Source organism: Emydura macquarii, unplaced genomic scaffold (assembly GCF_026122565.2).
Source record: "Emydura macquarii macquarii isolate MOO-44397 ecotype Brisbane River unplaced genomic scaffold, CSIRO-AGI_Emac_v2 contig_383, whole genome shotgun sequence".
Classification (NCBI taxonomy): domain Eukaryota; kingdom Metazoa; phylum Chordata; order Testudines; family Chelidae; genus Emydura; species Emydura macquarii.
In genome coordinates, this window is record NW_027130520.1 from 7,450,269 (window position 1) to 7,465,115 (window position 14,847).

General features: G+C 41.1%; 1 protein-coding gene across 2 annotated transcripts in view; it reads right to left on the reverse strand.

Annotated features, from left to right (window-relative positions):
* Positions 1-14,847, reverse strand: part of NCALD (neurocalcin delta) — an 89,798-nt gene that overhangs the window by 49,245 nt on the left and 25,706 nt on the right. Inside the window, exon 1 of one of the 2 annotated variants that reach the window (XM_067537331.1) lies at positions 7,712-7,898. The exons of the other annotated variant lie outside the window; for it this stretch is intronic. The gene's annotated coding sequence lies outside the window, so the exon portion shown is untranslated. Of the gene's footprint in view, positions 1-7,711; positions 7,899-14,847 lie in introns of those variants that run through there. 2 annotated transcript variants of the gene reach the window in all.

A 14,847-nucleotide genomic window follows, 5' to 3' on the forward strand; every position in this document is an offset into this window, starting at 1 on the left:
AGCTAACCCTGTTCTTTCTTTCATTCTTTATTCTCTCAACTTCTGTTTTTTGCTTCGTTTTCCTGCTCTCTCTCTCTTTTCCTAATCCTTTAGACCTAATCTCTTTTTTTTCCTTTGGCCATGTCCACTTTACTTTTTTCTTCTCCTCATTTTTTCTTTATTTTCTAACTCAGAATCTCAGTGTATGGTCTGTGAAGCTCCATTACTCTGCAGTGCCAGTTATGGTCATCCAAACAATGAAATATTTTGATAACCAAGCAACAGGATATTGGAAACTTTGGAGGAGAGTTCTTCTGTGGTAGCATCTCTCTTTAATGAAATGGTCTGCAGAAAAAAATTAGTGAAAGAACCCCTGCTCTGGAAGTCTTCTCTTTCCTCCCAACTACTTCCCTCTCAGTTATTTCTTGCTTCACTTCTATTCTGCTGCCATTGTCTTGCTTTTAAGTGGATTGCTGACTGGCTGGCAGTGGAAACAGTTCCCTATGATGGTTTTCACAGCATTATCAGTAGGGCTGCATGAAAGAATCAACCACTGCCGATCTGGTCTGTTTTCACTGGAAACCACAGGTGCCAAAGTTGTGTAACCCTTCTGCCAGTCAAAGTCAGCAGAAACAAGGGCCAAGTTCAACATCTAGGGTTTCTCTTCAACAATACAACACAAAACCAGCTTGAGCTCCCACCCAGTAACCTGGGACAATTGCATATCACCTCTTCGCTGCTTCTAGAGGCAATACTTCCCGCTCTTGCAAGCAAAGGGACTGAGTGTAGAAAAAAGACTTAATAAAAAGGGGAGAAGTAACCCAGTCTTAACTTGGGAAAACATCACAGGCAGGATTCACATGAATAAAACCATGAACAAAACATGCACCCCAGAGTACATTGGGCAGTTTCCTTTTGCTTCAGGTTCTTAAGTCCAGCAACAAGAAGTTGCTTTAATGTACCCCTCCCTTCACAGCATCCCACTCACAGGTGTTGCCCTTAGTCAGGGCAGACCCAGAGTCTAGAGATGCAGCTGCAGAGTTCACCTCCGAAGCTAGTTGTGGAGAGGGGAAAGAGGGCAACTTGCTTGCTCCACTGTCCCGCTGCTACCCTTCAATCGCCCTACTGGCCACCCTGCCACCCACTCCGCTCTGCTGCCCACCATCATCTTCTGCTACCACCTGCTTCTCCACAATGACCCCTGCAGGTCAGTCTCTTGAGGTTTCACTCAGCTCTCAGGGATTGTCAGCTCTTAGCAAGTGAACCTCAGTGCTGAAGCTGGGCAGGAGAGCTGCCCTGCACTAGATGATTTCGGCTTTAGCAAGCACTTAACAAAAAAAAAAGATTCTTAACTAGCTCTAACAACTTGAGTTCTGTAGCACTTTAAAGACTAACCATTTTAATTTCAGTAGGCATAAGCTTTCGTGAGCCTCAGCTCACTTCCTCAGATGCAGTTGGTAAAAATGATACAGCAAAATAAGAAACATAGAAAATATATAGAAGGCCACATTTATATATCAAAGGGCATAGATAACAATGGGGAAGCCGGGTACTTGAGGCTTGATGACAACCATTGAGTAGGAGGTGAGAATGGGTCATCAGAGCAAATTACTTGTTTAATGAGATAGCCATTCCAAATCCCTGTTTAAACCCAGTCTGAATGTGTCAAGTTTGCAGATAATTTCTAACTCAGCAGTTTCTCTTTCAAGCCTGTTTTTGAAGTTTTTTTGGAGACGTACAGCAACTTTCAGGTCAGCGACAGAGTGCCCTGGGAGACTGAAGTGTTCTCCGACTGGTTTATGGATGTTATTATTTTTTATGTCTGATTTGTGTCCATTTATCCTTTTGCGTAGCGATAGTCCAGTTTGGCCAATGTACATGGCAGAGGGGCATTGCTGGCCCATGATGGCATATATAACATTAGTGGATGTGCAGGTGAATGAGCCCCTTATGGTGTGATTGATGTGGTTAAGACCAGTGATGCTGTCATTAGAGTCGATGTGTGGGCAGAGTTGGCAGCGGGGTTTGTTGCAGGGATAGGTTCCTGGATTGGATTTTTTGTTGGGTGTATGCTTGCTGGTGAGTATTTGCTTCAGGTTGGGGGGCTGTCTGTAAGCCAGGATGGGTCTGCCGCCCACTGCCTGAGCGAGAGACAGATCATCTGGTTGTAGATCTTTAATGATGTGTTGAAGAGATTTTAGCTGGGGACTGTAAAATACCATCCTAGCCACTATGGATGTAGAAGCTCTCTACACCAACATTCCACACAAAGATGGACTTCAAGCCATCAAGAACATTTTCCCTGATGATCATATGTCACACCTGGCAGCTGAACTTTGTGATTTTGTCCTGACCCACAACTACTTCAGATTTGGAGCCAATCTATACCTCCAAGTCAGTGGCACAGTTATGGGCACCCGCATGGCCCCACAGTATGCCAATATTTTTATGGCTGACCTAGAACAACGCTTCCTCAAAACTTGTCCTCAAATACCTCTTCTTTACCTACGCTACATTGATGATATTTTCATCATCTGGACCCACAGGAAAGAGTCCCTCGAAGAATTTCACTGGGATTTCAATAATTTCCATCCCACTATCAACCTCAGCCTGGACCAGTCCACACAAGAAATCTACTTCCTGGACACTACAATAAAAATAAAGGATGGTCACATTAATACCACCTTATACTGAAAACTAACTGACCACAATACGTATCTTCATGCCTCCAGCTTCCACCCTGGACACATTACACGATCCATTGTCTACAGCCAAGCCTTAAGATACAACCGGATTTGCTCCGATCCCTCAGACAGAGATAAACACCTATGGGATCTCTATAAAACATTCTTAAAACTACAAGTGAAGAAGTGAAGAAACAAATTGACAGAGCCAGACAGAACCAGAGCCAGACGGATACCCAGAAGTCACCTGCTACAGGACAGACCCAACAAAGAAAACAACAGAACACCACTGGTCACCACCTAAAGTCCCCAGCTAAAATCTCTCCAACACATCATTAAAGATCCACAACCTATCCTAGCAGATGATCTCCGTTTCTCGCTCAGGCAGTGGGCGGCAGACCCATCCTGGCTTACAGACAGCCCCCCAACCTGAAGCAAATACTCACCAGCAAGCATACACCCAACAAAAAATCCAATCCAGGAACCTATCCCTGCAACAAACCCCGCTGCCAACTCTGCCCACACATCGACTCTAATGACAGCATCACTGGTCTTAACCACATCAATCACACCATAAGGGGCTCATTCACCTGCACATCCACTAATGTTATATATGCCATCATGGGCCAGCAATGCCCCTCTGCCATGTACATTGGCCAAACTGGACTATCGCTACGCAAAAGGATAAATGGACACAAATCAGACATAAAAAATAATAACATCCATAAACCAGTCGGAGAACACTTCAGTCTCCCAGGGCACTCTGTCGCTGACCTGAAAGTTGCTGTACGTCTCCAAAAAAACTTCAAAAACAGGCTTGAAAGAGAAACTGCTGAGTTAGAAATTATTTGCAAACTTGACACATTCAGACTGGGTTTAAACAGGGATTTGGAATGGCTCTCATTACAAGAAGTAATTTGCTCTGATGACCCATTCTCACCTCCTACTCAATGGTTGTCATCAAGCCTCAAGTACCCGGCTTCCCCATTGTTATCTATGCCCTTTGATATATAAATGTGGCCTTCTATATATTTTCTATGTTTCTTATTTTGCTGTATCATTTTTACCAACTGCATTTGAGGAAATGAGCTGAGGCTCACGAAAGCTTATGCCTACTGAAATTAAAATGGTTAGTCTTTAAGGTGCTACAGAACTCAAGTTGTTTTTGCTGTATACAGACTAACACAGCTACCCCTCTGGAACTTTTAATTAGCTCTATCTTTAAACAGTGCAATGGGGTGATTAAACCATTCCTGGGGCTTGTAAGAAGACCCCCCCACTTCCAGGCAGAAATACTTGTCCCCACACCTTATCAACCTTCACAAGCCTCTAGCATCCGAGCCCCTGGCTTAGCCAGTTTGGTTCAGATGATAGTGACCTTCAATCAGAACAGGCTAAGCGCAGTTCTGCTGCCCTTTGCTCATAGAATAATGGGAACAACATTTCATTATCCCTGTATTTAACACTGGAGTGATCTGTAACTCAACACCAGCCCAAGGGATCATTTGGGCAAAGCACTCCCATCATGCTGAGCACCTATGTAGGATGGGTGTGCTCATGCAAATGCAGTCTGGCCCTGATGCCTGTTCTCCTCCCCGCAGCCAGCTCTAAAGGGAAGAGCTCGTTCAGACCCTGCTTACAGTTGGAATATGGTGTGTGTGTGTTCATTTCATGAGTTACAGACTGGTGAACACTTCAGATACATTCAGCAAATGTACATAATCATAATCTCACCTACATCTGATCTTATTTCCTCCCTCTTCCTTTCTTGCTCTCTGTGCTACTCACAATCCTCTCTCTTTACTGGTCTCAATCTTCTTGTATTCTCAGCTTTACATCTTCAGCACTGCAGACCCCTTTTATTGGAACAATCTCTCATGCCTTGTCTGCCAGATACCCCCTAAAAACCTACTTTTTAGCAACTCTTCCTTGTTATTCTCACCACTAGTTTCTCCTTAGTGTCCCCTACCTGAACGTCCCATAACTTGTCTGGTGTCCGTGCCTTTTGTTGTAAGATTTTGGGGCAGAAAATGTTTTTTAATCTCTGATCCTGCTTCTCCACTATGTAACACCAATTTTATGCCAATGGAACTATTGAAATCAGTGGAGTTATGTCTGTTCTATACTGGTGTAACAGACTGGAGAATTGGCCCAATATTTGTAAAGGGCAATGTAAATTTACATCACTCTATAAATGACTTGCTAAATATTAGAAATAATAGATGCATATACTGTTCAACAGAACTCATCTGATGTTTTATGCCCTAACATTTTGATGACTTCTGTGAAAAGTCATATAAATCAGCAAGGAACACAGGACTGCCAAGGGAATCCAGCAAGAGAGAGAAAGATATGCGTAACAATTTCAAAAGAAAAGTAGACTTCTAGTTTTCTATGTACTTTTATTTATTAAAAAGCATTATTAATTAGGAACTTACTCATGAGACTAACCACTTCTGATGAACACCCATTCATACACAAAATACACAAGGAGTTTTGTACCATACATTAAGAAAAATACATTAAGGAAAAATACACAAGGAGTATACCATACATTAAAAAGCAATATACCTTTTACACATCAGTTATATACCACAGTCCATCTCTTTGTTAGTTTAAAAAGGGGAATGTGTCTACATTTTTTCACATTGTTCCTTCACTGAGGACATTCATTCATTTTTCAACCATTTACCAGTAGGCGTTCAGTTTAATCTCTAGATAGGTTAAAGATTTGTCTAATCTGCATCATCCCTCATCATGCAACATGCACAATTCACACTCATGTGATGTTCAATCATTCATGCTCAGATGAGCAGTTGTTTCAATGAACTGCTAATGATTTGTGAAATCAAATGTCACTAAATCTCGTTTGGGAAAGGTGAGTTAATGTGAAACTTCTGCTCTTCCTCATGTCATGGTCCAGTATTAAGTAACGTCTTAAATGTTTGTCCAAAAGTACAAGCCTCAAAGTAAAAATTAACATCAGAATGGATGCTTGCAATTGTGTTTGATCATTGCTCCTATAAAAATATTGTACAGATCACAATGCCTTATTCAGAACAGCATTTGTTACTATTTCCTATTTGTGTTAAAAATTTCAAAAAATTTCCTACCAAGTATTACACTCAAAGTAGAATCTAACATCTATGACTCATTCAACAACATCAGTATGAGTGAGGCCAAAGTTCAGCTAAAAGTAACTGATTTAAAATTATGTGATCCCCTCTAATCTGAGTTTTGTGCACAAAAGAAACCTAATGCCCTTTTGTAAATGCCTGCCAAATGACAGAGAACCTGAGTACATAAGAGGGTTGGATACATGCGTACCCATATGAGCAGAAATTAGTTAACAAGCCTTTTCTATTAGTGATGCAAAGTTTGTGTACCACTATCCAGTACCTCAGAGACAATTTTAAAGACAGAAGAGTTAATCACCATTGTCACATACTACCTATGTCTTCTTTATGCACTTTCTGATATATCATAGTGAAGTCGAGTGTGTTCATGAAGGAACCACGAAAAAAACCCATGGCTTCTATAGTGGTTCTGAATGTGGACATTTAACAACTGATGCCTGACTCAATTTGGAGGGGTCTTACTATTGCCAGCAGCTTGACAGGTTCAAGGTGTTTTTCTACATGCATATTTAACGGAAAGATTCCTCCGCTGCTTCACACGCAAGTCAGCCAAAATTTGCACATTTATGCTATCTGCCCCAAAAGCTTTTGGGGCCATAGCTCTGTTTCTTCCAAACCAAATGGCAGACCCATAAGCAGAGCACATAATGCATCTCAAAACAGGAGTCACTCCTCAATATTAGAGGCATTTTTGAAGTGTCCCAATTTCTCAGTATTTGACAGTCATCACATTATCCAGTTTTATTACTACAGTGTGTCCATCTTCAAAATCAAAATTCTCTGATGCAAGGCTTATGTTTGTCAATGGAAACAACTGGCACGTCCAGAAGATCAAACAGCCCATAATTATTACCAATTAATTTGTTTTCCAGAAGACTATAATATTCTGAGAGGTAGAAGCCTCAATGCTTGATAACTTGACTGGAGAAAGTACAAAAGAATATACTATAGGGAAAAATCCTACATTAGTAAGGGGCTGGACTAGATGACCTATTTGGGCTTTTTCATCTCTAATTTCTATGATTCACTCCATAGGCACATACTGCATTACTGACACACATTAATGACCATAGATTTAAAAAGATTAGTTTGTTTTAAATCTGTGTAATACCCTACTTTATTACACGTACACATACACTTTATACAAGGCCATAAGATGACCAATTTTTCCAACAGTGTTTCCAAATCTAATCTTTGGTTGTAAGCAAAGCAATGAAACAAAAAGCAAACCAAAACTCATCATTAAACTCAGTGTTATGCAATAAATGTGCTTTGAAAATAATTCCATACAAAAGAAAAATATTTGTTTTTCTTCAGAAGTATATCTAGGTAGATTACCTTCCTGCTACTAGGATATGACCAGATGAGAAAGATCTGAATCAAGAAGTCTTACACACACATTAGTCAGTGATTTAGTACATTCCAAAATCATTTACAAAATCAAAATCAGCTGATAACTCCCAAATAAATCCAGTTAAAATATATGGAAAGTGTTAATGCAAAACGTAGGAAGATGCTAAGGGCTACATCCATTAAGGAATTTAGGCACCTAACTGCCACTTTAGGCACCTAAGTCAAAACTTTAGATCCTCAAAACCCGAGCTCAGCTGCTGCCTAACCCTGCAGGTGCCTAAAGTTCCTTGTCACACAAGTTACTACAAGTAAAGTCCTCTAGGCACCTAAACTTCTACTGATGGGCATTCACAGAGCCACCTAAGGCCTGCTGGTGCCAAGATGCTCAGTGACTAAGTCCCAGAGGGATCCTCAAACTAGGTTTCACTCTGCCTATCTCACTGGTGGGACCCAATCTGGTAGGCATTCTCAGAGGACAGCTAAGAGCATGCCTACAAGATAGCTTCCCACACAAAACAGAGCCAAGGAGGAGGTTGTTCCCCTTCCCCCCTTGCATACCCAATATCCCAGTGGTTCAAGCATTCAACTGGAATGTAGGAGACCCAGGTTGAAATCTTCAGCCTGCCTGGCTCTAAGCAGGAATTTAAATAGAGACCTCTCAGACGAGTGCCCTATTCTGGGTCTGGTAGCTCTCAATATCTCCTTTTGAAACTATTCCACTTTGTCTAAAATACTTAGTGGCAGATGCATCTTGTTAAATCTAACCAGGAGAGAGCACTGGAGAAACTTTCAGTTATATAAAAGGTTTTACAGGTGTGTTTTGCTATTTAAGTTACTTATAGAATCAGCCTCCCCCCACGCAAAAAAAAAAAAAAAAAAAAAAAAAAAAGAGTACTTTTGGAATATATATAATGTATGTATATTCTCTTCAAAGCAAAGTGGGGAATTTTACCTGTTTACAGTTACACAATCTTTCATATTCTGAAGAGAAGATGACTGGTGATCTGTTGAGGTGTATAGCTTCAAAGAACAAGAATTACAAGTGAAAAAGTTCAATTGTCTTACCCAAAAAGACCCATCTAATTGAGGTCCCACTTGGAAACTTCCTATAAAAGCTTAAGGGATATGTCAAAAAGAAAGCAGAACTGAAAAACTGCCCAATTCTGTAGCAGTAAAAGATAAGCAAGACTAATAGAATTCAAAAGATGAAAGCACAGGCAATCTTAGTTCTGGCATTTCCTAACTTTTGAGTGCGTGACTCTGAAACCTTAATGTTAACTTATTTAAAGTAATAACATGCATAGATAGCACTCAGTGTATGGGGAATGCGAAGGTACTTTCACAAGCTGAGAAAACAGAATCCCAAACAGAATAAAAATCTAAAGTGCAAGAGAGTATGAATAACTTGGGTGAGAAATAGGTTCTGTAAATGCAACCTGGATTCCTGACTAGATGCCAAAACTAAGCAATAATGCTTTACATGTGTGTGAGGAGAAGCCTATGTGGCTTCTTTGCAAATCTCCTGGATAGGGGCAGATCTGAGGTTAGCAGCCAAAGCTGCTTTGAACAGAATTTATTGAGCCTTGACACGACCTTGAAGCTGCAGGACTGCAAAACTGCTGCAGTGAGGTGCAATCAGAAAGCCATTGCAATCAGACACTGTGACTTAATAATTTGCCTTGAGTAACAGGCAGCACAATATCTGTTCCATGGGTGGTGCAGCTATTTCCTCCTTACCCCAGGAAGCCATAATCTGATATTGGTCTATGCCAGGAGTAGATAGATTATTTCCCTCTCTGCAGCAATTCAGCTGTGCTGGAAGTCACTAGAGCTGATAAAGTTAGCATTTCCATTCTGCAGAACTCCTGAAATTATTAACATTTTGTTCCAAAACAGCACTAATAGAAGCATTTCAAAATTTCACATGGAAGAAAAATACACCCCCCTCCCCCCAAATTGTTTTGAAATAATTGTTTCATTTTTAAAAAATTGAAAGTAAATTGACTCTGGGGGTATTTCTACACTGCAATTAGATATCTGTGGCTGGCCTGTGCCAACTGACTTGGGCTTGCGGGGCTCAGGCTAAGGGGCTGTTTAATGCATTGTAGATGTTTGGGCTCAGTCTGGAGAACGGGCTCTGGGACCCTGGAAGATGGGAAGATCCCAGAGCTCAGGCAAAAGCCAAGCCTGAATGTCAGCACTGCCATTAAACAGCCCCTTAGCCTGAGCCCAAGCCAGCTGGCATGGACCAGCCATAAGTGTTTCTAATTGCAGTGTAGACATACCCTTCGAACCCATGTAGCAAGGCTCCCAGCTCAGCCAAAGACTGAACTGGGGTTAACTGAAACATTATGTGAATTCATGTCGAGTTCATTGATCTGTTTTGGACAATGGGGCGAAAAAATCCTGAAAAAGTAAAAAAAACAAACTGATTTTTTAAATTTGAAACAACTTTTCGTTTAGAATTTTCCTTCAGTTTTATTTTAAAAAGGCAAAAACCTCAAATGAGCTTTTTTCTTTCTTTTTTTTTTTTTCCAATTTACACTTTCATTTTGCCAAAAAAAGTTTTAAAAAAAAGTTGTGGGTTGACCTGAAATTTTTTTTTTTCCAATTTAGCCGCCAAACAGAGCGATCAATTATTCGCCCATCTCCTCCTGAGGGTCCCCAGGCTTTCCAGAAGCCCAGCTCCATGGCAGGAAACCTAGAAGTGCTGGGAGCCCCAGGTTTCCATGCTGCAGAGCTGGGAGCGAGCCCCAACTAGAGTCGGTGCCACTGGAGTCTCCCAGGGCTTTCAGGCTCCCACTCTTCAGTAAGAACCCTGGAAGCTCTAAGGTCCCTGGCTCCGGGGCAGGCCGCATGGTGGGGCTGCCACACACTCTGGAATTCCTGGGGACCCCAGCAACCCACCTGGTGAGCTGGCAGGAAACCAGGTTGGTCAGAACGATGTTGAATCAAATGTTTCCGAGAAGCATTTTGGTTTAAACTAATTGGAATTTTTCAGTGAAACTGTGCTCTAGCCCAACCAACCAGCTCTAGCCACCACACTTTCGAGGCACAATTCTGTAGCATCGCCTAATCCATATAAAATACAGTACAGAGAGGACCAGTCACTAGAGCCTGAAGCTCATTCACCTCTATGGGCTGAATTCACTGCTACTGGGAAAATGACCCTTCTAAGATGCTTCTGCATGGAATCAAGATGGGAAACTAGTGAATGGTTCAAGTATTATAAGTAGATAGTGCCATACTGAAAGGAGACTTTACCTACATTACCTAAAGTATATGCACAAAAGAAGGCTTTGCAGTACCAATGTATTACAACTTCAAGAGCTAGATATTATCAACCAAAATAAGGGAGAAAAAAGATATTAGGTCTCTGTGGATGATAACAGAATCAGAGACCTGAAGATCAAGCCAGACTAAATCCATACATGACAAAATGAAGCAGATGCTAGCTAGCCACTCCCCTTCCCTCTATTACTGTAAAGTTTACTGTCTGCCTGGCTACTGCTTTTCCCACCCAGAGGTGGCTCTGTTTCCGTGATGTTGTATGAACTATGTAACAGTTTGCAAAATGCTTTAATTTGCAAGTTGATATATACTGAGCACAACTCTGTTGTCATGGAATTTGCCACAGAATCCAGCCTTTACCAGGGAGTTATAAAGTTATAAAAACAAATAAAGAAATAAATAAAAATCACATCCACCTTGGGAGGTCCAAAACCCAAATCAATTCCTATGCCTTGCCCCAGATGTCCCTGATTCAGCTGTCAATAACCCTGGCTCCTCCTTCCTCTCTCAACAACTTCCAAAATGCAACCAGTACAAAAATATGTAATGCTCTAAACACTGAAAATATAGGGGCAATGGGAGCTCTTTGGGGCAGGGGCTGGGCCTTCCATTATGTTTTAAAATGCTTAGTATATTATAGGTACTACCAGGAATGCAAAATAGCAAACTATAATAATAGAATTACTCCAGATTTATGGTGGACTTATTGAACAGAATTTGCCCCATTGGGTTTAATATAAGAATAAATAAGAAATGGTGTTGTTTGAGCAGGAAGTTAAAAGAAACAACCCTAATTAAACAGAAGCTTCAAGATACGTGAATCACTTACTGAAAAAGAACAATGCGATTTCATTTTACTAATGTAACTTTGTCCTTCTACTTTCCCCACCCTTTTTGTTTGGTTAGATGTCCCTCATTTGCCTGGTTTAGTCTGCTATTAGATGGAAGGTCTCTGGTGTAGAGTCCATATCCCTCCTTATTTCCATTAAGTGCCTAACCACTTATGGATCCTCAAAAATAAGTAATAATAATGAATAATTATTTAATTCAGTAAAACCCTCTGTTTTGAGTGCACTTGAAGCTGTAACAGAATTTTCAGTTTGCTGCAAGGACCCAGCAGCAGAGCACTGCAGAAACAAGGGCCTTGTTGCAAAATTCAAGGTTCAGCTTCCTGCATAATACACAGGGCTATGGTTTGTAATATGAAAACTATTGTTAGATGAAGAATGACAGTTATCTGCAGTAGGACAAATTTCTTTGTTTTGTCATAAGGAGTTCCCACATTATTTCTCTATTTGTCTTCCCCTTTCTTGTGTGATTTATGTCTATGGTATGAGGGGACAGCCTAATTTGGCAATTAACTGATCTTTGACTACTAGCAGTAAATATGCCCAATGGCCCATGATGGGATGTTAGATGGGGTGGGTTCTGAGTTACTACAGAGAATTCTTTCTTGGTGTCTGGCTGGTGAGTCTTGCCCACATGCTCAGGGTTTAGCTGATCACCATATTTGGAGTTAGGAAGGAATTTTCCCCCAGGGCAGATTGGCAGAGGCGCTATGGGTTTTTCACTTTCCTCTGCAGCATGGGGCACGGGTCACTTGCTTGTGAATTCTCTGTACCTTGAAGTCTTTAAACCATGATTTGAGGATTTCAATAACTCAGTCGTAGGTTAGGGGTCTATTACTGGAGTGGGTGGGTGGCTTGCATTGTGGAGGAGTCAGACTAGATGATCATAATGGTCCCTTCTGACCTTAAAGTCCATGAGTAACTACTCTGTCAAAACCACCATCTGCTACATTTGATCATTTATGGGTATTGTCTGGGTTGATCTTCAGGTCACTATCATCTGATTTTTGTAGCTTATATCTGCCTCAGTGACCTGATATTATCTTTATTTTTATTTCGTTGACTGTTCTAATATTGCACTGAATGCTTTAATATACTGGTATTGTAGAGCCCTTTTGAGCGCATACTCTTTATATAAAGATAGGTTAAGTATCCTATTTTGCTTCTCTTGCTCTGTGTGCACTTTCTGTCTTTAAACTTCAGTGTAATAATTGTATTGTATAGCGGTTGTGCAGAAGTTACATAGTCTTTTAAAAAACAGTGCAAATAAATTATTTTTACCAAACCTTTCAGTATCACTTTTCAATAGTACTTCCTTTACTCTGGAATACTTAGCCAATTAAGAACCCTTTGTTATTCTTTCTGGGGCATGATGGCATTGTCATTTACCCTGGTCTATAAAAGCCATACATTACGATTAATAACCCGGGCCTGCTCTATCGAACACACTATAGCCACTATCATAAATTATATAGCATTTTAACACCAAAGACAAGGCAGCAACAGAAGAATTAAACCATAATCAGACAAAGGATACGTCTACACTTCGAGCTGGCGCAGTCATTTCCAGCTTGGATAGACACACCTGTGCTAGTTTTGATTGAGCTAGAACACTGAAAAGTAGAAGTGCAACTGCAACAGCATGGGCAGCAAGCTGGGCGAGCTGCCCTGAGTACAATCCCACACAGGCGCCAACTTGGGGTGGCAAGCCCATCCTGTCGCCCACGGTGCTGTGTGGCTACACATCAATTTTTAGCATGCTAGGTTGATCAAAGCTAATCCACATGTGTCTGCCTGAGATGGAAATTATCCCTCCAGCTCAAAATGTAGCTGTACTAATAGATGATAACTTCCAGCCCAATGCCAATGAAATAATGGGCTACTGGAGGAGGAAAGGCAAGGAGCACTGGAGTGGAATAACTGTCATTGGAAGAGAAAAAGAGAGAGGGGCTGGAATCTGATCTCGCTTACGTAAGTGCAACACCATTGATGTCAGTGGAAAAAACTCCTTATTTATACAAGCATGAGTGGTTGGGGTTGGTCATGCTCTGAGCAGGGGGTGGGACTAGATGACCTCCTGAGGTCCCTTCCAACCCTAATCTTCTATGATTCTGTGAGTGAACTGAGAACCAGGTCCTTATAGCCTAATATTCTGCTCCTAAGTTTTCCCAGGTGTAAATCTGGAACAACTCACGGACATCAGATTTAATAAAGCGTAGAACTTGCTCATAAGACTTTAAATGGGATTTAAAATGACAATTATGCTCAAGGCCTCTAAACTCAACTTGACCACAACAAGTAGGAATCTTTTTTCCCCTCCTGGTAAGTGCCATAAGCAGCTGCAGAATCAAAACCAATCTAATGTCTAAGCTAAAACAATGTTTCTAGCCTTTATGGTTGCAAAAAAAACCCCCCAAACGTGAACCAAATTAACGCAGCGCCACAGCATCAAGAGAAATTTGCCAGAGACAGAGGTGATGAGCACAGGAGCTATTCCCTCAGGAGGAGGGTGCAAAAATGCAAGAGAATGGTAAATTAGCAGAAAACTCACCGCCACCACCACCACCTTCTCAGTAGCCAGGTGGTTGGTTCTGGGTGAGAAAGAGAAAGGACATAGACAATTACTACAGAGTTACATAGAAAGCTGACTGACAATGTTACAATTAAATATAGCACATTACTGGCTCATTCTATTGCATTGCAGGGAGCAGGGCAGCACAGTTATTTTCATACTGGCTCATGAGTGGGCTTAGTCCTCAGGCTAACAGGCGGCAGGAAAAATTTTCAAGACCTTTCTATATTGTAATAATAATATTAGCACTATTACTATACTGTGTTTCCAAAGTGCAACACAAATAGCTCTACTCCTCCCACACCCTAATGGCATAAGAAAGTATTTTTACCTCTATTTTACAGACAGGGCAATAGATTTCTCTGTTGAAGTGGCTAAACCAAAACTATGCAGTAAATCAGTAGCAGAGACGGGATTATGATCTGAGATATAGCACTGTAAGTTTGGAGTAACTTCATTCAAGTCAGTGGAGTTATATTGACATAAAACTGACCCTACTTTCTAACCCAAAGCCTAGACAGTGCTGTCCATATATTTGCACATTCACCATGTTCAGTAGGAGCTAGTACACCAATATAGCCCACCTTAGGAAAAAAAAGGGCTTAAAACTTTTACATTCACAGGATCCAGAATGTCAGCAAATTAGAGCACAATATGAAAACAAAATAAGGCTGCCCCAAAACTATCGGATCATAAAATTAGAAGGGCCATCTAGTCTAACTCAGTGCCAAGAGGCAGGATTTGTTGCATCAAACCATCCAAAACAGATGGCTATCCAGCCTCCTTTTGAAAACCTCCAGCAAAGGAGCTTCCAGAAGCTCTCTAGGCATTTCTTTACATTATACACAATCTCTTTTTCTTCTCTCCCGGAGAAACCTCTTAACCCTATCTGACCTACACAAGGTACTTACACAGCCCCCACCTCACTCTCTTCATCTTCACAACAGTAGGGAAGTATCATCTGGGAAACTGAAGCCCAGGAA